This window comes from Hesperophylax consimilis, chromosome 9 (assembly GCF_061612785.1).
Source record: "Hesperophylax consimilis isolate HC1 chromosome 9, BYU_Hcon_1.0, whole genome shotgun sequence".
Taxonomy (NCBI): domain Eukaryota; kingdom Metazoa; phylum Arthropoda; class Insecta; order Trichoptera; family Limnephilidae; genus Hesperophylax; species Hesperophylax consimilis.
In genome coordinates, this window is record NC_142844.1 from 8,005,196 (window position 1) to 8,031,158 (window position 25,963).

Genomic DNA, 25,963 nt, shown 5'->3' on the forward strand with positions numbered 1-25,963 from the left:
CTTATTCCACCTCATTACATTCCGTCATTTTTATCAAACTCATACATTTTAAATTATAACGTTATTACCTAAGTATAACGTTATTATCGTATCTTCTCCAAGCTTAAAATTTCAAATAAAATTGCATTTTTCTGAAGTGACCTGCCAAGTAAGTATGTTTGTATAATTGAGTATATGCTTTAACCTTTAAGAGGGTCGGGTGCGTCCCTTAACGTCCTGTATGTAGGTATATGTGTATGTATATATGTACATGTATCTTTCTAATTATTATGTATCGTTTATTTATATTTTATGTATATCTTTTTATTTATATCTTTGTAAATTCATGTAAATTCGCATTATCTAAAATTAAATCAAACTCCCGCCACCTCAGATCAGGCTCAGCCTAGTGAGGTGGATTATACCAAAAAAATGTATGTCAATTTATTGGTTAATATAATAAAATAAGTAAAAATAAAATGTACGTGTGGATATATGAGTATGTATATGTGTGTGTGTATATATATGTATATATATGTGTACGTGCATGTATGTATATAATATTTTTCGCTAGCAACAAGATTTGTAATTATATTTTTATTCTTGGTTTACTTGCAGCACCTTGATATATTTCTCTAAATACTTTGTAAAAATGTAATGAATATAAATTTATATTCACTACATTTTTTATCATATTAACTATATTTATCTCTTTCAAGCGTGATTCAGTTAGTCAGTGACTGAGTTGGCATCGTATGTGGTTCCCACCCAGGCGTCGTGCGTTCAGTTCATCGGTTGGCATTCATCACGATACGTCTGTCTCGACACAGGTGTACCCTAGTGAGACAGATGTCGATAAATACACGTAAAAAACTTTATATTGATAGATAAATAAATAAATAAAAATAATAAAACCAACATTTTCTGCTTTCTGTGGTGGTAGCAGGCGATTTGAAAATGTTGTCAGGTTATTCGTAACCCTGGAATGTTTCTTTAAAAAATAATCAAATCAAATTGCTCAATTAGTAGATACGCTAGTCCCTGTAAGACTACAGGACTTGAGTCCAAGTCCCAGTTGCGGGCGTTACATTTTTATTTTCTGCGTTCTTATATCTTCAACAGTGTAATATTATTTCTGCTCATATAAAAAATGTACATCGTGTGGTTGGAACACGGTCGGTTACAATTATTTGGTCAGTATAGTTATAGAATCTACTCAGGTTCGATAAAGGTAGGAATTTGTATGGGGGTGGGGCGGGGGGTGAAGTTCCTCGCAGGTTGCCCCATTAACACTCCGTGTACGCAGTAGTCGAGGTATTACACCCTAAAGACAGGTCCGCAGTGCTCCGACCGACCAACCCTAATTAGTTAACCGGTGTACCGAGGTTCTAATCCGGGTGGAGGTTTTATCATTAGACCTAGCAGCGGGGGCTAACGGGTTAATAATACCGAACCGTGCTTATTACTAAGAAGTTGGAAACGCTTCTAGGTAGTATTAGCTACATCAAGTATCTACCTCGTGCTATAATTGTTTTTAATCTAGTCGGAAACTTTTATTGACAACCGTGCCATTTTCATAATTGCGCATTGTTTATAGTGACGAGAACTATGACACAAAAAGTCACATTTATTTATTAAAAAATATATTAAAATAAAATCGTAGGCCGCTTGAGATGAGATTACAGCTTTACAATTATTATAGTAAATACAGGGTTTTCCAATAAGAGGTGTTATTTCGATATTCAACCGTAAAATATCAATGGTTTCGTTGCTTGATTGGCACGTAGCGCCGTTTTGTTGAAAGTAAATGTTGTCCAGATCAATACCATGCAATTTCGGCCATAGAAAATCATTAATCATCTCTCGATAGCGCAATCCATTCACCGTAACAGTTGCTCCAGCCTCATTTTCGAAAAAGTAAGGTCCAATGACACCGCCGGACCATAAACCACACCAAACAGTCACACGTTGAGGATAGAGAGGCTTTTCAACAATAACTCTTGGGTTTTCCGAGCCCCAGATGCGACAATTTTGCTTGTTGACGAAGCCACCGAGGTGGAAATGGGCCTAATCACTCAAGATGATTTCTATTTGATTCACTCGAGTGAATTTTAATAATTTCAATGCGTTGTTGAAGCGTGTATCGTTCCATTTTTATTGATGGCGTAGTTTCTACTTGTCAAATGTCAAAAAATGACAGCTTCAAAAGTAACATCTACTGAAATAGCAGGCTATTCAAAATAACACCCCTTATTGGAAAACCCTGTATTTTTTTAAAATACTGGTGTACTTAATATAACTTAATATTAAATTAGAGCTGGACAGTACTTTTAAAGTTGGCAAAAATAACATTCGTTTGACTGAATAAGTATTACAAAGTACCAGTGTTGGCTTATCAGCCACAATCATAGGGGGACCAAACTGACAATGACAAGAAGGACAGTATGAATAATTATAAACAAAAAAATAAATGAAAATAAAAACAGGAAAATACTAACGGTAAATAATATTGAGAAATAAATATAAGTATAAAAATATGGGTACAAAATACATAAGAAAGTAATAATAATACGTACATTCATTCAGAGACGTAGAAGTATAACTTTGACCAGTGATTCTTGTGAGTTATTTATGTATATGGAATAAAAATGTTAATGATGTATTGCTCTTAGATGATTTTTCGAAAAAACAAAAACCATGACAAATCAAAAGGTATTGTCAGGTACAGGTTGAGGAAAACTGTAGCGTGGCAGGGGCTGTTCGCGTAAACAAACTAAGGCATCTGAAATATCGCAAGAGAGGGGTCTGGGTGCCTTGTCGAAGCAATGGGCCTTCGAGCCGACTAGGAAAAGGGGATGAACGTTAATGAATGAATGAATAAATTATACAAGCATTTTCAGTTTCCGCTTGGTGTTTATTGTTTTCAAGTTGATTTTGAAAAGCATTCGGGGTAAAAGCGTTATTGATCCGTTAGGCACCGGTACACAGCGGAGAAAAATGACAAACACGTTCTCAGCGCCCGGTTGACATTTTCCGCATGGGAACGGTTCTTTTTGTGCCAGCTGCTGTGCTTCATACTTCTTAAAACAAAGATCTCATGTTTCATGTTTCAGGGATCACTATTTAGTTACTGCACAGAATCAAGATGACATAGAGCCCGAGGAAAACTCAGTATCTCATGTAGGGAGTAAATTAATTTAAAAAAAGAGAATCATTGATGGCCTCCGTGGTAGAGGGGCAAGGTTCTCGACTAGCGATCCGGAGGTCACGGGTTCAAATCCTGGCAAGCACAAGTACATTTTATATGATTAGTTTTTGTTATTTCACAAATTATTAATTTAAAATAATGCATTATATATTTGTTACACGTTACAGGATGATCTCAGTATCTCTCTGGTGTAAGACTACTATTCAGAATTGAAACGTGGCTTACAATAGCTTTAGCCGTGTTTGGTGACCAGATCTGAATAGCCAGGTAGTTCCCCACCTTCGTCTTCCTCACTTTCTCCTCCCCACGACATTTATCCTCCCAACATACCCCAATTGGGTATGCCATCGTCTCACTGGCTCCAGACGGTTGGGAGCAGTTGGTACTCTTGATATTCGCATAAAAACAATGAATATATGAAACATTGAATAGCTTCACACATTTGTCTCAATAAAGAAAAATACTATTACGTAGGTATTGTTTATTATATTCAAGAAAATAAAATCAATGAAGGAGGAGAGAGAAGATCCCGATATAGAAAATCTAGCAGCCGTAGAATGAAGTGATTACACAAGGCACGAGGCAGTCCTTAATGTACCGAAGGCGGTTGACGTGTTTACCAAAGATTACAAAGGAAAACAACGCCGGCCAACACCAACGCCATTCAGCACTCACCATCCCAGTCATTCCCAGTCACTCCCAGTCATTCCCAGTCATTCACCAGTTACCAGTCACTAGTGAAAATCAATAAAACACAAACACAAGCCCTTTTGCGATATTTACAACAAAACAAAGACCGTTGTAGCCTTGGGTGTACACATAATCCTTTTGAAGCATAATGATATTTTGAGAAGGAAATATTAAGCTCAGGAAAGAAATGGATTTAATACATCCGTGTAAACCTCACATTCATTATTGAATAACATGATATTACGCAAAAGAGTTCAATGTCATGTTGTGCGCTATTATACAACACACAAATTGGCCGTTATTTTATTACAGGAATAAATCCACGATTTTATTATTTTTCTTACACTATTATTGACCGCATTTATCCAAATAGACAAATTTACGCTTGAATTTTCCAATCTGCTGAATTTTTAGCTGTAAACATCTTTACTACTGCGAAATTCGGATAAAAATAATCGGCGATCGCAATTTACGAGATAATTTTACGGTCCGAACAAAACATGTTATTTTTGGATTCGGGAACTGAATGAAGTTCTGAAACATTCTCTCATTTCGCATTGAATCAACACGGGGATTTATAACATCACATTGAATTGGTGACTTTTTAAAACTTCTTTTATTGCTCGTCATACCATTTATCGTCACAATCAAAATCGTTGAATGTGTTGGTTAGTAGAAAATGTTAATTACCGACAAAATAACAAACTACGAAATTGTTCAAATTACTAATTTCGGTTGTGTCTATAGGTATCTCTAGTTCGATGACTTCTACAACTGGGATTTATTTTAATTTAACTGTCATTTTCAAAATTGGAACTGTTTGGTTTAATGAATCCAGACAGGCGATAAAGTATCTAATTACAATATAATATTTTTAACAAAAAAATATTTTAATTGTCTTTTTGACGGGTTTTAAGGGTCAGCACAGCAGGGATATCAAATTAGGAGACGGGTTTGGTCACTCCAATCGTTTCGGTACGTTTAGTGATTTAGCAGGGGTGCCCGGGTTCATCGGGTGAGGTATATTCAGCATGCGCCTACCCACCATCTGCGCGGCGTGCCGGATCGGCAGAGGCTGGTTTGGAGAGACCCTTTGACCTCTCCAAATGGTCTCTCGACCCATCGCCTTGCGCCGCAGTGGGAAGGATATATTCGTATGCCCGTCACTCCTGGACACACCGACCCTTAGATTCCTACCCATCCCTTAAATCTGTACATTCCCAGAACTTTCTCTCCGTCCTTTTCTTAAAAAACCCCCACACAGCATCCCCGAAGATGACATACACCCTCAGGGAAATTATTTTCCTTAGAGTCTTTCGTGTGGGGTAAATGTGTAAAAACCGTTAAGGCGGAAGGTAAAAAAAAATTAACAATACTAAGCTACAAAGCGAGTAATGCGTCTCAAACGTCGTTAAAATCAAATCGATAAATAAACAATAAGGTAAACCTTATTTCAAAGCTACCCCGCGGTAAAAGTTATTAAATAAATACATATTTCATTAATATCTTACCTAAAAATGTGAGTACTTTCACTAACGAAATATTTTTAAAAATAATTTATAACATTTGACAAAATGGAACCACGAGTATCTTGCCAATAATAAAAGTAATCATTTAACCTTACATATTTTCATGAATCCACCATAGCGCAAGTATGTAGGTAACTTTTCTTTATTGCAAAGCCACATTCAAAGGTCACGAAAAAGGTTAGCTCTATTAGAAGATTAAAGAAAGGTAGCCGTATTATTTATAAACACAAATAAAAATATGACTGCCGTGGAAGTAATGGAGCAGTACAGAAGACGCAGAAAATAAAATGAAACACGACCCCATGAAATGTGAAAGGGAAAATTCCTTAGACAGATCTTAAGGAATCCAAGTCACATTCCTCAAAGGGAGGTGGGAGGGTATCAAACACCCCACACAAAGTCACCCCACCGCAATACAAACGCATTCTGAGCTCGGCGGTCTGAGCAACAACCCTCAAACCAGGGAATAATATCATTTATTTCATTCTAATAGAAATCTTACCCGACTAGCTACCATTATTAAGGGTGGATGCTTAGTTTGAGATATCAAAGACAAGTAGTTTCAAAATTGCAAGGGAAGCGACGCGCTACGTCTTGAGGGAGATTGAATTGTTTGCCTTTCGCGTTTGATTTGTTCGACAAAAAGCATTATGAGAAATTGCCAAATCGATTGCGTAATTTGTGAATTTGAAAAATAAAACAGTTGATGCAGTATTGTACAAGTTATGTGTTAATGTGTATTAATTACGTGTTCGAGTTATTAAACTCCTTATTTGGTATGTTTAAAAAGCCGGTTGTTTCTTTTAAATCTTTCAGTTGGGGTGAAATTTTCAAACATCTCAAGCTCAAGAGCAACCTCTATTCAATTTACAACAAAAAGCTTGATTCATGGGAAAGTAAGAAGTGCACGTTCGGGATCTGATCTAAAACTACGCAAGTAGATCTTACGAGTATATTCCTATCTGTTCCGAGGCTCGCATTCAGTTTAGAAAGTCCGCCATCACCGCGAAGTCTAACGAGATTATTTGCTGAATCTCCCGCAATCTCCGCTTCTTATTTTACTCTACTTTCCAGTTCAAACAGTCCTCCGGAGTTGGTCCTGATCGAATGTTTGAGCAGCGCATTCATAAGTCAATTTCATATTGCTAAACTTAATAACAAAGGAACTACCCAGCGGACTGAAATGCCCCTTTCGCAAGACTATATTCTTTCCAAGGATGAAATTAATCCTTTATCTACAGAGGATTGCATTTGCATGCATTTACAATTTTGTTTTTAAAAATAGTTAACTGTGATTTATCGCTTTCTCAACTATTCTTTGAAATACGACACGATACGTAGAATTTGATGCTAATTGGAGTATAATTTTACACACTGTGAGGGCAAACCACCAACCACTGGATATGTACTGTGATTATTATTAAACATACTAATTTCGATTGTCATTGCATGGGTGCGTGATTTGAAGTAATGCGTAAAATTATTAAATGATTTTTTTATTTTAATAAACTTTCAATTTTATGGATAAGTATAAATCTTATTAGACAAGCGATAAAGTAGGTGCCAGAACTATTTTATTAATTAATAGTTCTTTATTTGAAATGTGTATATCATTTGTTTAAATATTTGATAGATAATTAGATGAATTAAAAGAGCAAAGTTATTTGTTACTGCGATAATGCGCGTAGTTTCACTGAACTAGATCTAGAGTATACTGCAACGTACTCATTCATACACACATTTTCCTTGAATGGCTATCCTTTTTTTAACAGGTACTACATATTTGGTTATATTAGTATGAGTATGACGTGTGTTTATACTGCCATTAGGTTAAGGTGGGGAAGAGGAAGTTGGGGAAGTACCTGTTTAATCAGACCTGATCAAACATGATCAAAGCCATTTAAAGCAACGTTTCAATTCTGATTGATTGTCTTACACAAGGGCAATACTGAAAGTATCTTCCACTCTGGAGCGTGCCGCACAAATCTTATTTTAAATGAGTAATTTGTGAAATAACACGAATTAATCAAATAAAATTTACTTGCGCTCGCCGGGATTTAAACCCACGACATCTAGCTTGGTAGTTGAGGGCCTTAACCCTCGACCGCGAAGGCCGTTATCTGTTACTATATCTCATTTGTTTTTATAAATACTTTCAACTTCACAAATCCTACAATTATAATATCCCGTGATTATTCACGGGTCTGCACTAGTAATTACTAACCCCGTTTGGTGTCCCAAAGTTTTCTTTGAAAGCGCAAGCGTTCGAAAAGTTAAACTGTTATAACATTGAACAAAAGTTGTGATTTCTTTTTAAATAATAACTTTTTCTAGTTGTGTGTCTCCAGTGCAGGCTAATTTGAAAATACACCAATAAATTCCTTTTTAAACTCAAAGTTGGCGGATCTATTGGCACTGACAAATTTACTGTCACTGAGGGTTCATATAAACGGGATGTTCCGATGCTCTGTAAGGACCCTGCTTGCACAGCGCGGATGTAAGCTGTGCGAACTAAAGTTTGAGTTTAGACTTCAATACTTCGCTTGTGTGAAAGCACTATGAAACAGTACGTGATTATTACTTCAATGGCGTAAGCCAGAGATGAAACAATAAATAAAAATATTAAAACAATTTTTTGAAGTGAAACTTCTTTACGCGCGTCATGCAATTTCGAGGACCGGAGTAAAACCGACTCATGACCGAAACGAAAATGCGGGTACCCCCACCACCGATTAAAGTTCATTTGATCTAGTCAAAGTTTTGAAGTAACATATAAATGCTTCTTAGCTCATCCCGACAACTGGCGTTGGTGGTGTAATGGTCAGCATAGTTGCCTTCCAAGCAGTTGATCCGAGTTCGATTCTCGGCCATCGCACATTATTTTTTTGTTTTTAACGCCTTTTTCATTCAATATCTTATTTTTTAGTAGGTCAGAACATTTTTTAAAAGAAAATAATATTGCAAAATAATAAAAACACTTATCTCACTGTGATAAAACATTACTCCGCTAGAGCGCGCTTTGCGTTATTGTGTTGGATTAAAATTATTATCTAATCCGTATATTATGATAATTGTATTACATTTATTTAATTAATTTATTTATTTTGATAATATGTAATAATTTACAGAAAAAAAAATTAAAACTATCTCCCTCTGATAAAATATCCGTTCGCTAGAGCGCACTACGCGATCTTGTGTGGGATTCTATTTCTGTACATTGTACATTATTTTTAAAAATATATTATATTTTGGGTGTGATGTAGGTAACATTATAAAACATAACAAGCTCTCATATTTTCAGAACCTACATAATATAATCAATTTATGCGGCTTTGCTTACAGTTGGTGCTCAGCGTGGTTGGCTTTCAATCAGTTAAGCGAGGTTCGATTCTCGGCTGTGGCATTTTTGAAGTGAAACCTTGTTGAGGTGGGGGAGCCGCTCACGAACGTTCTCTCTCTTCTCTTCTTTCCTCTCTCTCAGACACCAGCGAACTGCGCCACGCCAAGCATCAGCTGAAACTAGAAGTTTCACTTCTGTCTTGCGTAGGCTTGACACACCCACTTTTTTTTTTATTTATTTTTTGACCTGAAACCATAAATGAATTAAAATACTCAAAACTAACCAAATTGAAAATAAGTAACTAAATAGTATAGTTATTAAATATATTTATATCGTATCTACTCGTTAGTATGTTGTCACCAGCGGAGCGAAAACATGCACGATTTTCGGTGAAACGGGAAATTAAGTAAAATTATGGTTTAATTTCGTCTTCATTTCCCAAAAACACAACATTGAGTTTCCAATTTAAAACTTGGCTTCGTTCTTTGGGGTGGACGGCGTATGCAAACATAAAGACGGAAGGAACAATCCGTACTACTCCCCAACCCCCGACCCCTGTCTCCCCCACTACCCCTCCCCAAACCCAACATCGGAACGACGATGGAATCCGGAGCATTGTTTGCCCAGATGAATTAAGACAGCTGCCCCGGGAGATGCGGAGAAGGGATGGAATTAGCAAAAAGAGGAAAAGACGCAAGAAAAATGCACTGTTTTTATTTTACCTTTAATGGGGGGCAACGTTGTAAAGTTTGAAATTAAATGAGCTAAGAGATGGATGAAATGAAAAATAGCTAACTTTGAAATAAAATATTAAACAACTGTATTTCAAGGGAGGGATTGATAATGAAGGATAGCTTATTTTATTTGATATGGTAGAAAATTGATGGCACCATCTGGTTACGGCAGAGTTCGAAGGTTGTGCTACGAAGTTAACCTTTCTTCCGCTAGGAGAACTTCCTCTCAAGTCTCTAATTGATATGAAGTGTGCATTGTGAAAGCAAATAAAAATCGTTTACTACCCTTCTTCTAATGATATTTAAAAGATGTTTTCTCTAAAGCATTTCTTAATAATTTCGAACCATGAAAATCACAATGCGATAGCTCACCGTTGAGTATTTCTGCTTCACGGCTATTATCAAACAGTTATCATTTAGATGACTTATTTATTTGATATTATTTACCGCTCTACACAATTTTTATTTGTGCGCTGTAAAGTTATTGTATACGTTATTATATTAATATTTTCAGTAAAAAACGATTTATTTAGAAAATCAATTGCGTCATGCATTAACAAGTTATTCAAATTTTAAAAGGGGTTAGTTGTCTATTCTAGGATGTCAAAAGATTTTAACCTCACTTCGTACCCTTTTCAGTAACAAAACATTGCAAAAACGTAAATGTCGATACAATGCTAAAATGCATTCATGCACTCGCGTTTGTAGACAGCGTAGGCATTAAAAGCTTTATAATATCCGATAATCCAGGTCCACAACTGACCATTGCGATGGAGAAAAACAGTACTTTTTTGTTAAATTTAATTCCTGCGGCAAAAATATTATACGCGAATAAGCCACAAACATTCATTCAAACTAACTGAGCCTGTTTCATTAGAAACAGAATTAAAGAATTTACGTTTTACCCAAGGGCTCGGACGCTCATGGAAACAACTTTCACATTTAGCTAACTACAAAAAACGACCGTTTCTGTTTCCTGTTTTCCTGGGAAAATACCGAAATAACAGGAGCGCAGAGTGCTGGGACGTGTAATTTTAAAAGCCCGGAGGTGCGAAATACCTTCAAAATACGATAAAGCAATACAATATAGCCGAATACTGAATACATTATAAGTAAATATAATCGACGCTTTCCTTTATTTAGTAACATCCTTGAGATAGGATACAGTAGCAAGGAATAGACATAACAATGTATTTCATTTGCTGACGTGAGCACGTCACGACAGGAATGGATTGAATCGCGAGATTGATGACTATTACAAAAGAAAAAATTGAAATACAAACAAATTTCGATCCTGCGACGGATAAAGGTTTTTCGCTGACAATGAACAAAGTAATGTAGGCTCTCTAGATTATTTAATTGATGATTAATAAAAACGATTTTCATGGCAGTTACAAGAGCATTTTTATGTGAGATGTCTCGGTGAATACATTAAAACTTGTGCCAAATTAGTTGCTTAGTAATTTAAAGCCAACGGCAGAGGAAACTGACCTGAAACAGTTGGCAAAAGGAAAGGAAGTTAAGCTGGCAATGAAATACTAGAAAATATATGTTAGTGAAAGAAAGGAAAAGTTGATATCAGCGCAGAAAATGTGACAGGGAAATATTGAATTGGCATAAAAATAACGAAAGTAGCTTCGCATTAGAAATGAGATGACTGTGGTAAAAACATGAAACCTAATTACGATTGATGATACCTTTATTCCATGGACGATATCGAAAAAATAATGCAAGATATATGTAAATGGTCTGCAATTTGGGAGGCGGGTATGAGTACAGCCGCTCCGCAAACCATTTACTGGACAGCCAACACATGGAGAAAAATGTATTGCTAATTTATTTTTGAATTCTCTTCAACTTATTGGTAATTCCGGTAACAAACGGGAATGCAGGCCTTATGAATGAATTAACAGGAAGTGGCCGACTAATAAATGTCAGGGCGCGAATTAATTTTTAATTAATACTCTAAAAAGACTTCATCATAATATCGACAGTATTTAGAAATAACAACCAATAATTAATTTTATGTTTTATCAAATTAACTAACTAACTAACTAACCATCAAGACGTTTAGTCGCAGGGGTAGGTAAAGAAGACGGACTGCCAAACAACTCGGTCGTTGCACGCACTTCTTGCCTCATTCACATTCATACAATGTCTTTTTCTATTATTCTGACTTTTGATTCACTTGATAGTGCTATGACTTTCTCGGGCTTTCCCGACTTCTTCTAACATTCACGTTTGCGTCATATAATATTATGTATTTATAATAGAGCTAAAAAACAAAATCGTCTCAACCAGTAAGCCAAGAAACCCAGAGTTCCATATCCTGGGTATTCCGGAGAGGTACATGAAACATTGTCTATTCTGTCTACTGTTTTTTTTTAGTAAGTTACAGGGAGAACATAACCCCCTTGTCTTGCAAACTGAACATAAAGTCACCAGCTTAAAATTTTTTACCCGATGCACGTGTTGCTTCGGGCAAAATAAAGGGCTTTAAGAATATTTTTTTTATTAATACATTTTTTTTTTTAAATATGGTTTGGTAATATAAGGCTTATTAATTAATTGTGAGGTAAAACAGATTTCTTTCCATGCACCCATGCCATAGATCACCCCGAGTGATTCGTTACGTTTGGTGACTTAACAGGGGTGCCCGTGTTCATGGGGCGAGGTTTGTTCAGGTATTGGCGGTGGATGCGCCTGTCCACCAACTGTGTGGACTCTCAATCCATCGTATGGCCTTGCAGTGCAGCGCGACAGATGGATTCATATGTCCGTCACTTCTGAATACATTTTTCCTTCCAAGAACTACATCTCCTTCATTTGCTTAAAAAGACCCTCCACAAAGCTTCCCTAAGATGACATAATGGAGTTGATGTAAAAAGGAGTAAATAATATCTAACAGAGAGGGACGCTTAGATTGTTCAGATGAATACAGCAGGTGGCAGACCGTCAATAAGATGCCGGAGAATTTCGAAGAAGTGGATGACTTAAGGAGTGTGTGACAGAGCAGAGAAGTACGGCATTCCATCTTTTTGCCAACTACATTTACTCAATCCATTGGCCAGTAAGAGTAATCCGGCCATCGTACATGCTATATTTAATGTAATCTTCATGAGCAAACGGGTATTTTGGCGAGGACCCATGTCGCCCTACATCATAGCGCACCTAAAGTGGCAGGCTAGCATGGGTATCTATCTATATTTATGCACGGTTGTTATTGATTCCCGAGCATCGTAAAGCGATAAGTCCCCGGGGAGCAGAAGAGCAGAGTGGGAAGGAACGTCCAAATCAGCAGGTCTGGACAAATTTCCACCAAACGGCCACAAGTTGTTGGCAAACACTTTCAAACTTGCTATCCTCATTAATTTACCGGTCACCCCTGGCATTTGAATGGAAACTTTGGCTCGGAATGGACAGCCCCGGCCCGGTAGGAATATGGGACATGGACCATTACTTTCATTTTGAATAAATTACTGAATACTTGTCTATATGAAAGTTTAAGGCATGTAAATCGTTTTCCCAGCAAAATAGGCAGTGGGAAATAATATACAGACGTTGTTATGTGAATTACCTTTAAAATGATTTTAATTTTTGAATGCATGTCGATATTAAAACAGTCATATTTACTCGGATAAAAAAATCAACCCGTTCAAGCAAAGTTTTTTTTACTATAATACATCTATTTAAAAATATCTTTTAAAAGTTAAATAAAAATCTGTTTTGGTTTGACTGAGGATTTTACCCTCCTTCCCAGAAGTTGAAGTCAACCGCGCTAACAACCTGGACAATTTACGATCGGTTAGGAACGATATTTATTTCGTATATTAACTGTTGTAATGTCATCCAATTTCAGAAATGCGTATATGCCCTTGTGTGTAAGTGATTGAAACAAAAAAATGGGGTTGACTAAGGATTGAATCTTCCTACCCTGAAACTGGAGTCAAGAACTCTACCAACCTCACCAAATGCCGATCGGGTAGGACGTGTGTGTTTGTGATTACCACCAAAAGCTATAGAATGCATTCTCTTCGACAGAGACAGACCAATAAGACTCTTAGGACGGGTTGTTTCGGAGAATTTGAACAATTTATCAAATTTCAACGTTCATTTTCGGGTTCTGTGAAAGTCCTATTCAAGTTCTGTTATTATTTCATTGTAGGCTAGTTGCTTGACAAAACTTAAATAAAAACAGAACTTGAAAAAATCTTCCACAGAACTTGAAAATGAACGTTGAAATTTGATGAATTGTTCAAATTCTCCGACACAACCTGTCCTTAGAATGGGTTATTTCACAGAATTTGAACAATTCATCAAATTTCAAGGTTACAATTCAAGCTCTGTGAAAGCTCTATTCAAGTTCTGTGAAGCAGCTGGCCCATAATGATATAATAATAGAATATGAATAAAACTTTAACAGAACTTGAAATTTGACGAATTGTTCTAATTCTGTGAAACAATCTATCCCTAAACATTCAATTACAATACTGCTAAAACTATTTAATTTCATATTGTGTTTGTAAGTTGTGGTTCTTATTTTTATCGGTGGTCGAATGTCGAAGTCCGGCCGCTTCTCGAATACCGGATTCTAACAGTTTATGGGTTTCCATTTATTCTGAAAGCAGTATTGTGTATAGATTTCTCCACAAAAGCGAGCGTTGTTACGTGCTTTTCACGGTGCACCCATAAACCAGTCGACTTTTAAGTTACACTTTTTGGTATTCAATTGCCAGAGGATTGAAAATTTAAGTATTTTCCAAGTAAGTGCTCACCGGCAGGCTCCGTAATCTACACATGTGAGGTAGAATAAGGGGTTGCAAGTTGCAAGTTCAATTTCCGTCGCAGTACATAAGTATAACATGTTTCAATCTTATACATGGGCTAATCTTATTAATTTTGTAGGCGGCTAAGGGTACCGCCGCCCCGCCACCCTAAGTGGTTCGCTGCGTTTGGTGACTCTAAGCAGGGGTGCCCAGGTTCATGGGGTGAGATTTATCAGAGTCTTGGTGGTGGATGTGCATGTCTACCAACTGCGTGGCAGGCCAGATCGAGGGGACTGGTTGAGGGAGATGTTTTGACCTCTCAAAAAGGACTCTCTCGGAACATTGCCTTGCACCGTAGTGGGAAGGATAGATTCTTTAGTCCGTCACTCCTGGACTCACTAACCCTTAGATTCCTACACAACCCTTTATAGTGTTTTCCTTCTAGAACTTCCCATACTTCCTACAAAGACGCCCCACTCCATCTACAAAGATGACATAAGCCCTGAGGAGAATTATATTCCTCAGGCTAATGTAAAAAAAAGTTTACTGATCGGCAATGATCAAAATCAGGTGTCGCAAAAATCTACGTTTTCTTTTCCACGGTGAAGATAGTTTCGATGAAATCCAATATTGAATAGGAGAATGCACCCACATCAGAAAGCTCGTATCAATGTTTCGTAAGTAGAAAATCACCTATTTAAATTAGCGTATAACTTCACAAACGAGCCTTAAGGCCAACGAATTGAAGCTTCACAACGAATTTTTGAATTACCTATTCAATTATTATTACACAAGTTGGGTTAGTATTTAACCCACGATGCCCCCGGCGTATTGACCTTTATATTCGAAGAAATTGTTTGTATCACGGCACTGCAATAAAATCCAAATAAATGCAATATATCCGAAAACTAATAACTGTTTTTGAAAGGTGATAAAGTACTCTTTCAAATTTTATTATAATTTTTAATACAAAAATTTTCGCTTAAAAACTCTGAACTAAAATTGCTGATGAAAAATATTTTTTTAGACATTACTATTTTCTAAACATTACTGTCACCTCACATTATTATCGTTTCACAACAATGTTTCATAAATATTATAACTCTTTCTCAAATTGCGGTCGGAACCTTTGATTTCATATAGGTGCACATTTCAATTATTTTATGGTTAACATCTATATTTGAATATAAAGCGTGGTCTTTTTTTCTTTCTAACACCATTTAAATCATATTTCTCACCATAACAGTAAGGGAGATACAACGATTTTTATTAGACCATGTAAGCTGTTCCCAAAAACGAACAAATTGACTCAACGGATAATAGCTGTTTGTTCCCAAAACCGAACAAATAAGTCTGAGGGGTTAAGTGACTTAAGAGGAAGCTACAAGCCAAAAAGGTGTACTTTCATGGTACACCGTATATTGTAGGTAATAGGCATTAAAATTGCTTGACAAACGGAGTTTAGAAACGTTCAATTTCAAGCACAAAACTGGTTTTTATTTATTTTCTAAATAATTTTATAAGAAAGCAAAAAATGTAATCAATTGAAACAGTCACAGATAATCTTAGCTATCAAACTGTATTTTTCAAAAGTGTTTCCTTTACGCGTTCGTACATTTCTATTGAAAAAATATTTTATATAGAAGTTTGCATTTATATTTTGTTATTTAATAATTTATTTTTTTATTTGTATTCTACTCAAGCGAAACGATAGGAAAACCTTCAATTTATCTAAAGCATATTTTTTTGTATTCATAATGTACACCAATTCGTTGTAAAGATTAATCACAATAGTGATTTAGCATTAAGCATTTTTTATCCTACGTATAAGTTGACATTAGTCGCTAAACCTTTTGATGGTTAACTATCCTATAGCACAACTCTTCGGGCGCCCAGGAGCATTCAGGAGAGTTGGCTATTTGACACGTCTCAACGTTTGAGACGCTCTCGGCTCTCGGGGCCAACGAAGATGAATATTGAATCAACTATTAATTAATAACTCGCCGACGGAATTGGCCCGATACGTTATTTACATATCCTCTAAGTTATAGCATCTTGGTAGTTTTGGAACTTGAGTACGTCCAATTTACAGCGTCACTAGGTTTAATAATTTTCAATACGATCTTGCAACATAATATTCATAATTGAAATATAATGAATAGGAAATGTTTGAAAAGCGGCAAGTATTACATATATATATTTAGAGCACCAGCGTAAAATGTATTCCGAATAATGAGGTTGTGTCTTAGTTTGTTAAAGAAAATTTATTATATTTAAAGAATTAGTTTTTCGATATTTCCAAAAATAACGAAGTTTTTAGTTTAAAAAATTGAACTTGGGTAAAACGGCACACTTCATAATTGGCAGTGCTGCAGTGCCGCCGTGCGTGTGCCGTGATGTCACATGCTTTTCGGCCAGCGGTTAACATCAACATTTTGACGGCTTATATTTTCAATATTTCCGAAAAATTCTGTCCCTGACATGATCTAATTAATATGATAGATTTTAAAAAAAAAACATAAATTTCGTTGTAGGAAAAAATCTCATTGCCCAACATTTCTGGGCCCTACAGACGACTCAATTTGTTTGAGCAGTTGTATCAATCTGGTTGAGTTGAACGTAAAGTTGAATCCTGTGGAGATGTTTTATATGCGATAAGAGGGCGTGGCTATCGAGTTGAACCGTTTTACCGCCAGAGCATCCACCGATCATCCAATCAACCAACCACGTTGAATTGTCTGCTGTGTAGTTGAGCGGTTGAATCGACTTAAGTCAGTCTGCATAGGGAGCGGTCGTGCTTAGTTGTTTGTGAGCGTACATTTTACGAATAAAAATGAAAGAAAAAAAACAGCCTGACTAATGATTGCAAAGTTTTGATGGCTTTTTTAACATTATATGAGGATTTAACGTGCTTGTGGATTACTACAAACAAGATGAACTCTGATTCAGATACCAGGGACGAAGCTCTTATGATCATTTTCAAGCAGCTCAAATTTTTCAGTCTTCATTTTTCTACTAAAAGTAGTGCGTGTATCAAAAAATAAGTCAGAGTCCTTGAGGTTTTGATTCTGATTAAGTGATTCGCACATTCTTCTGATTGGATCCCTGACACCAGCATTTGTACGCGTCCTGCTAATGTGGAATAAGTCGTTAAGCCTTGTTACTCTGAGTGGTACTTTGAAGTTTATTAATTTCAGTAAGTCGGGACAGTCAATAACGTTGTTACAGATTTTATACAGAGTCATGAGATCAAGGTATGTTCGCCGGTTAGATAAAGTGGAGACGTTATAACTCGAGAGCATATTTATGTACCCGCGTTTGGGTGCGCTCATTCTGTAATTGAGGCATCGCAGAAATTTCTTTTGAATTCTTTCAATATTTTCTTTATAGATATCGTAAAGTGGATTCCATATGTAGGTGCAGTATTCAAGTTGAGAATGGACCGGAGTGTGGTAAAGAAGAAGATATGTTTCAGGTTTTCGAAATGTAGCATAATATTACTAAATTTGTTCCGCGAGCCATTTTTTGCCAATATTTGTCCTTTTCTTTCCATGTTAATAGTTGACTGATATTTAGCTACAAGAACGATTGAAAAATTCTGTTTTTTTAAAGAAGGAGGCATTCTGCGCGCTTTCCCCAAAGGAGCAACTGACGAAATTGAACCAACCATCGCGACGTCTGTACGCAACACACAACGATTGACCCAACCAAATTGAGTGGTCTTTATAGGGTTAATGAACAGTTACTTAGGCGAGTATAAAGTGGGCATATTCGCACAGCAACGATATGTTAGAGTCGTGAACACTCATGGCTTAAAGCTAAGAACTACGTAAGCTCCCGCGATTAAGGGTCAGCCCTTTCAGTGTGGTCACGGACCTCCTCAGTCCAGTCCTTGGCATGTAAACACAAAGCTCCTGTGAAGCCGATGAAAGGGTTAATTCTACTAAAGGCTGAGGGTTTTCAATCAACCAAGAATTTGCCCAGACAAATTCATCAGAAGCAAATGCAAATTAACGAATATGCAGAAAGCAGTTTGCGCTTGTTTTAGGATTCCTTCTACTGTTTGCAGGAATTAATTGAAAATGGATGATAATTGCACGAAAGATGAGCGTGAGATGATTGGAAAGCACTTCGCATCGAGGATTGAGAGCTCACATACCCCTGTTGCGCTAACAACCGAGTAAATTTGAAAAATTGTTATATGGTAAAAAAAAATCGAATTGTTTTCAAATTTTTATTAACTTTTCAATTATATTAAAAAAAATATATTTTACCAATACATAATTTTATAAGATTTTATTTTTATTTTTGAAGAATGGAAAATTTTTGGTGTAGTTATGATGTTAACAAGGAGGCACCATGGTTTTCACCAGTGGTCCATTTATACCCGTAAAAAATATTTTTAATAGTAAAAAATGTTTTTTTATAGTTAGAAAGTTAATAAATAATGTGAAATCGACAATTAAATTTTTTTTCAACATACTCGGCTTTCACAGGATTATGTGAGCCCTGAGAATGATAAAAAATTGAAATGTTATACACTGTGTAAACTCATTGATAAATGGGCTATGTAATTATTCAATGCTTTGGAAATCAATTGTTTTGGAAATCAATTGCTTTGGAAATCATGCATATTATTGAAAAATTTGTTTTTTCATACAACAAAATTTAAGCTAAAAAAACATACATAATGTAATATTATAAGTATCTGCCAATAGTATGATTCGTTTTCAAGTGGGAATCGGTAAACTAAAATATGCTAAGTTTCTAAGATCAGTACTAATCATTTAAACTGGGTTGGTGGGAGTTTGTCCCGGCACTTTGCTCACACAATGAGTCCATGTGATTGGCCTTATAATGGCTCAAATGTGTGCCATTCTCCGTAAGGCGAGCAGAAGCAGCACACAGTAATGGATTTGTTTGCAGAAAGTTCTAGGATAATCCAGAGCATATACTAAATAAGACGAGTGGTGTATCACTGTTGTACAGGACTGTGCAGAGCCTAGGTAGTTCGCAGGGAACACAAAGAGCACGAACTGTGTATTATTGCAATAGGTAAAATGATTGAACTTTTCCCAGTTTTGTCCCACGGGGAGGGCAAGTACAAAACCCAGCAAACTTCTGTAACTTGGTTAATTCCGAGTAAGCGAGGCACAAAACTTTGCGAATTAATATTCCGAAGAGTTATAAATATTAAGGAACTTTAATGAGTCACCGTGAATACGAAGTGCCGCTCATGGGAAACTTCCTGACTTAATAACACTTTTATTCATATTTTTGCCGGGGATGAAATATCATTAGCCAGTTAATAAACCTTCGGCGAGCTGAAGAAGGGTGAGAAATTCACATTTAAACCATTTATTTCAGCTGTCATTCAAACTCAAGTATTGTTGACACATTTCCAAGGAGTAAAACCTACGTTTTCAATGTGTTTCCACCTTTAAATGGTATTGGAAATATAAATCTATCTATCGAACTACCAAGGTTTATAAGTCAGAGGAATTTGGGTAGAAAAATTCATCGGAATCAAATGCAAATTAAGGAATACGCAAAAAGCACTCAGCACTCGTATTTGGATTTCTTCAACTGTTTGCAGGAAGTAATTGAAAATGGACGGCTGATATTTGCATCAAAAATCAGCTGAATGCACTTCGAATGGTTGATTAAAACTTATGTTGAAAGCTGAAACGTTGTAGGGGTGTTAAATTGAAATGTTATCCACTGTGTAAATTCACGGGTTGCAGAAACAAGACCTATCTCACTTCAAATATTAAAAAAGAAATATTTTTATCATACATAAATGCAATGCTTTCGCTAAGTACCTACCGAGAGCTACCTACGAAGTAAACGGGTTGATGTAAATTGTTTTGTACATTTTATCAACAAAAAAATAGTTTTCAATACAAACAATATAACTAAGATTTAAAAACAACATATGTAATGTATCTGACAATATTATGATTCGTTTTCAAGAAGGAATTGGTAAGTATGATATGTTTTAAACTCTAGGTCTAACTCTAAAGGTCACTTAGAAGAATAGTTTATTCTTAGTGCGCCTTATATTACCACGAATATAGGTAATATACATAAAAGTCGCTTGGCAAACGGAGTCTAAAACGGTCGATTTCACCGCAAAAGCTGTTTTTCTTTATTTTGTAAATAATATCAGAAGAAAAAAAAGTTAATCAAGGAAAACTGTTACAGTTAATCTTAGTCATAAAAAAATCTTAGTCATAAAATAATTTTTAAGTTGTTTCTTATATGCGTTCATATATTTCTAATGAAAAAATACATATTTTAGTAGTTTACGCTTATATTATTAAAAATGAATAACAAGTGTAATTTTAATTGTACTCAAGCGAAACGGTAGGAAAACCTTCAATTTATCCAAATCATATTTTTCGGTATTCACAGTGTTCGATTCGCAGTAAAGATTAATCGAAAATAGTTATTTCACATTAAGGCGATGCCATACGTAGTAATGAAAAATCATGTGATTTTGCTTTGAAAATTTGGTCGCCTAGAAATGTTTCAGATGCTTTAATTAAATACTGCGAGTAGAATACATCTTGTCCTTTGAAATAATCGAGTATTTTTTAGATAAGTCTTTTTATAAGCCCAGAAAAAAATAATGTATAAGGCCTATGAAAACTGCTTTAAAGTTCAAAATCTGCTACTTACGAACCCATTTTCGGTTATGATTTTATTGTATAATGTGGCAAATTAAGTTATATATAAAATAATCGAAAAAAATTAAATATTTATGCCTGAACATCTACAAAATAAAATAAAAGGTACTTTTTGGCCATGTTTTTTTCTTGCATAAATCAAAACAGGCGGATGGTGTTAAGCAGGAATTTAAACCTTATCGCCATCTACGTAAGGGTTGTTATTGATAGCGGCTCAATTTAAAATACAACACGGCGTAGTGCATCGCCTTAAGCTTCGCTTTAAAGTAACGAATCATTCAAATTGGGTCGGCGGGAGTGTGTCTCAGTATTTTGTTCACACAATAAAACCATCTGATGGTTACCTTATAATGTCTCAACTGTGTGCCACTCTCCGTATGGCGAGCACAAGCAAATAATACATTTTAAGGATATTTATATAATCTGGGTCAGAGATGCAAGACCAAATGGCAAGAATTTAAAATTTAGCTTGTTGTCCTATGCGCAATCGTACAAAAAATAACTTCTAAATAAGTATTTCAGTAAATTAATATAGATATTATAAAAGTGAGTGTACAGTGTGCGTGCTCCTAAAACTCAGAAACGAGTCTCGGTACGATTAATGGAGTTATATGGTGTGGTAGCCATCTATGCCCCATCCATTAAGAAGGTTCCCATTTTTACCTGAAGGGCGTGCTTTTGAAGATATAAGGGCTGGAAGTTTCACCCTCTAGAAATTTCTAGTCCAGAACATTCTAGAGTATTCGAGAGCATTCCAAAACATTCCAGAACATCCCGGAACATTTTAGAATGTTGTGGAATGTTTAACCGTTGCTTGAAATGGTTTTAGCCGTGTTTGGTGACTCTTCATACACCTCAATTGAGGATGCCATAATCGACGTTAAAAAAACGTTTGATTGATTACCTACTCCCGGTAAAGTATTTTTCCGTCCAGTCAGACATGTGGTAAATAATAATAAAATATTACTTAAAATGTAATTTTCTAAAAAGGACAACGAGAAGATTGAATTAAGGTATTTTTTTTACTCAAAATATACTTAATAAACTCAGACATTGTACAGCCAGTATAAAAAATGAATTAATTCGCACGCAAGCTTCAATTATACATGAAAATGACTAAGGGAAAATTGTCACGCTTGTAAGGCTACAACCACTGCTAATTAAGCCAATTTGATTTTATAATTCCGTAATGAAGAAAGAGAAATGCAAAGAGAAAAACACACACCATTTTAAATGGTCGATTATAAAATTAATAACGGTAAAGTGAAGGTCTTTAGATTTTCATTCTAAAATTATAGAATTTAAAAAAAAAAACAATTAACCAGTGAAAAGAGAAAATTTACTGTGTTGCAGGCCCTTAAGGAATAAATTGATAGGTTTCCTGTTAAACTTTTAGTAAAAGAGGAATGTACTATCAAGATTGTACCTATATTATCAGGACAAACGCAGCTGCATGAACACGTGTTCCGATATATTAGGAATTGACTCAAAGGTATCATGAAACGGCCTGAAATCCCGTTTTTAACAGGAGTTTCACTTCCGTTTTTTTTAATATGATCTTTATTGCCGTTTAAATATACTCGCAGATTAGCGCAGACCCGTGAAAAATCAAGGGATATTATAATTTCTCTTTCAAAAAAGACAATAAAAGTAATTTTCTGTTTAAACATTACATTATAGTAGGTACCTTCCTTAATTCTTGTCTGAATTATTCTTCACACAAGCAGTTTAAATTTTGAAGATGACGTAAATTCAAAGCAAATTTGAGTTCATTGAACCAGATTTTACGCAGAAATAACGCACATCACAAACAACCGAAATTAGTATGTTTTTTATTTTGTTATAAACAAATATTGCATTTTTATATCTAGTATACTAGATATAAAAATATAACATACATTTTTATATGTTTGATGCTGATGACAAAAATATAGTACCCATATGATAAAAAGTGTTAACTAATTTTAATAAATAAAATAAATCGATATCAACACTTATTTGTTACACCTTCTAACAATTCTAAGGGTTAAGTTCGTAGGGATGGGATGTAAACTTACCAATAGTTTTAGTAAGCTGCAGTTTGATGTATGCTTTTCTTCAGTTATTAAGAACTTCGTTCGGCAACCTCGCGGCTTTCTGAAAAAATAAAAAATAAAACAGTATTACTTATTATGGAATAGAAAAATGATTTAATAAATGTTGTAACCCGTATGGTTACAACTGGGCTTTATTAATATCGTAATAAAGCCCAGTTGTTTCACAGAAATTCAAATGGCCACTCAGCGCTATCTTGTTTTTTTTTTTTTACATTTGGGAGTTTCCCGTAAAACGCCGATTCTATGTGCGTCTAATGAACACCGTTAATAAACTTATAAATACCGAAATTTATGAAAATATAATTTATTAATTCGAAATTAAGAATTATAATGAAAAAATAATCTGACTGTAGGTAGGTAGGCATCTATTTTCTGAACAATCAGTTTCGATTTCGAAAACTTCACTTAAATTCAAAGTAAATTTGAGTTCATTGGAATTGAAAATTTCACGCAGGAATAATATAATATAGGATCAACCTTTCACGCACAGACAAACTAAATTAGCATTTTTGATGATTTTTTAAATAATAAATATAAAATGGCATTGCAAAATTGTACATAATTAAGAGATTTTTTAGAAATTACATGTAAACAGTGACCTTTCTCTTGTTTTGAAGGTCAAGTGTGTAGATTTTTTATAAAATTCAAATCCACGGAGCTCACCCAGTGTCAAACCGAACACCCATCCGCCACAGGGCAGAGTCACTACCTTTTACCTAATTATCCTTTTTATAAATATACAGGCAGAAGATAGATGATAGATGAGAAGATGACAGATGAGAAGAAGATGAAGATATTCGATAATAACATAAAAAAGCAAAAATCAAACCATTTCACTTTCTTCTAGTGCCTGTTCAATTTCCATACATTTGTTTTCAGCATCAGAAGTGATTGCTAACGATATGGAAGTTCTTCCTCAAATTCCTTTCTAAATCTAAACGTCATCGCAAATTGGCGGATCCAGCGGGGAAGAGGAAAACGTGGGAGAAAATGTAGCAAGTCCTGGTAGCTAGTTTGTTTGACTTTATACAAATACCTCCGTAATATTATATCCCTTGTTCTCGTATAAGGTTGCAGGAATTGGGGCAACTTTGTTTGTATTAAGTCAGAGATTATGCTGTGTATCGGGGCGACTTGGAGATAAGAAGAAACACCTTTAGAGAGATATAAGACTGTATTATCAGTAGAATGATAGGTTGGAAATATAACGTGGAGTGGAAATGGGCTTGAATGTGTAGCTTGAATCAACTATTTTAGAAAAAAATAACCAATCTATATCTCCATAGAGGTATTATTAATATAATATTTTAAGGCGATGCACTACGTCGTGTAATATTTTAAATTGAGCCGCTATCAATAACAACCCTTACGTAGATGGCGATAAGGTTTAAATTCCCGCTTAACACCATCCGCCTGTTTTGATTTATGCAAGAAAAAAAGATGGCCAAAAAGTACCTTTTATTTTATTTTGTGCATGTTCAGGCATAAATATTTTTTTTTTCGATCATTTTATAAATAAATTAATTTGCCACATTATACAATAAAATCATAACCGAAAATGGTTTCGTAAGTAGGAGATTTTGAACTTTAAAGCAGTTTTCATAGGCCTCAAACATTATTTTTGTCTGGGCTTATAAAAAGACTTATCTAAAAAATACTCGATTATTTCAAAGGCCAAGATGTATTCTACTCGCAGTGTTTAATTAAAGAATCTGAAACATTTCTAGGCGACCAAATTTTCAAACCAAAAACACAAGATTTTGCATTACTACGTATGGCATCGCCTTCAGCAGAAGACTATTAAAAAATCTCTTTAAATTATTCGTAATCCGGGTTAAAAACGGGATTGCAGGCCGTTTCATGATACCTTTTAGTCAATTCCTAAAATACCGGAACACGTCTCCATGCACCTGCATCTGTTTTGATAATATATAATGACGAAAGGCGAAAATATTATGACTTTTATGAACACGTGTTCCGACATCGTGATAATATATTCATACTTTACTAAAAGTTTAACAGGAAACCCATAAAATCATTCGTTAAGAGCCTGCAACACCGTTTTTAACCGGATTAGAAATAATTTTGATGAGATTCTTAATAAATAAGCGATACTCATTTTTCTCCCTGAAAATCTAAACGACAAATGAAACAGAATAAAACAGAAAATAATGGTGAAATAGAGGTGTTCCATCACTTTTTAGGTGGACTCTGCAGATGTTTACTGCCAAGATAAATAATGTATGACCAAAGTTTCACAAATGCACTAATTCTGTTATTTATCAAAACCTATTTTACCTGTACTATTTGCAGGGATTTGACATATCATGAGCGTAGGTACATATAAACATATCCAATCATATATATCGTGGCGTAGTCTATAATTACTATAAAGACATATATCTATATATGGATCTGTCAGAATGGGTTTAGCTATTTTCCGAGGGGAAACGACTGATTAAAAGTAATGAAATTTTGTATAATATTACCTATATACGATTTTATATTATTTTATCAACTAACTAAATAAAGGTAAAAAAAACTTCACCGCTGGTAAAAACTTTAAGTAAAATACCAGTGTTTTGTCACGATGTCCGAACACGTGTTCATTAAAGTCCTAATATTTTTATATTTCGTCATAATATATTATTAAGACCAGTGCAAGTGGATGAACACTTGTTCCGATATTATTAAGAATTTGAAAACACTTTATTAGGAAGCGGTTTGTAGTCCGGTTTTTGACATGATGTCTAATATAATTCGAAGATATTTTCAACAAATCAGCATTACTCAATTTTCAAAACTGGATAGAAATCCCATTGCGTTTTTGGAATGTTGTCGTTTTCAAAAATTAAAACGCTTTCTGAAAAAAATGATACTTTTTCAATAGAAGGATTTGCTTATATGCTATAGTTAACCCTTTAATGCTCGG

General features: G+C 35.1%; 1 protein-coding gene across 6 annotated transcripts in view; it reads right to left on the reverse strand.

The window, feature by feature from the left end:
* The window catches only part of tutl (immunoglobulin superfamily member turtle), a 407,712-nt gene that overhangs the window by 65,244 nt on the left and 316,505 nt on the right, over positions 1-25,963 (reverse strand). For all 6 annotated transcript variants that reach the window (XM_089635590.1, XM_089635586.1, XM_089635588.1 and 3 more), the window contains exon 5: positions 22,993-23,071. The gene's annotated coding sequence lies outside the window, so the exon portion shown is untranslated. The remainder of the gene's footprint in view (positions 1-22,992; positions 23,072-25,963) is intronic.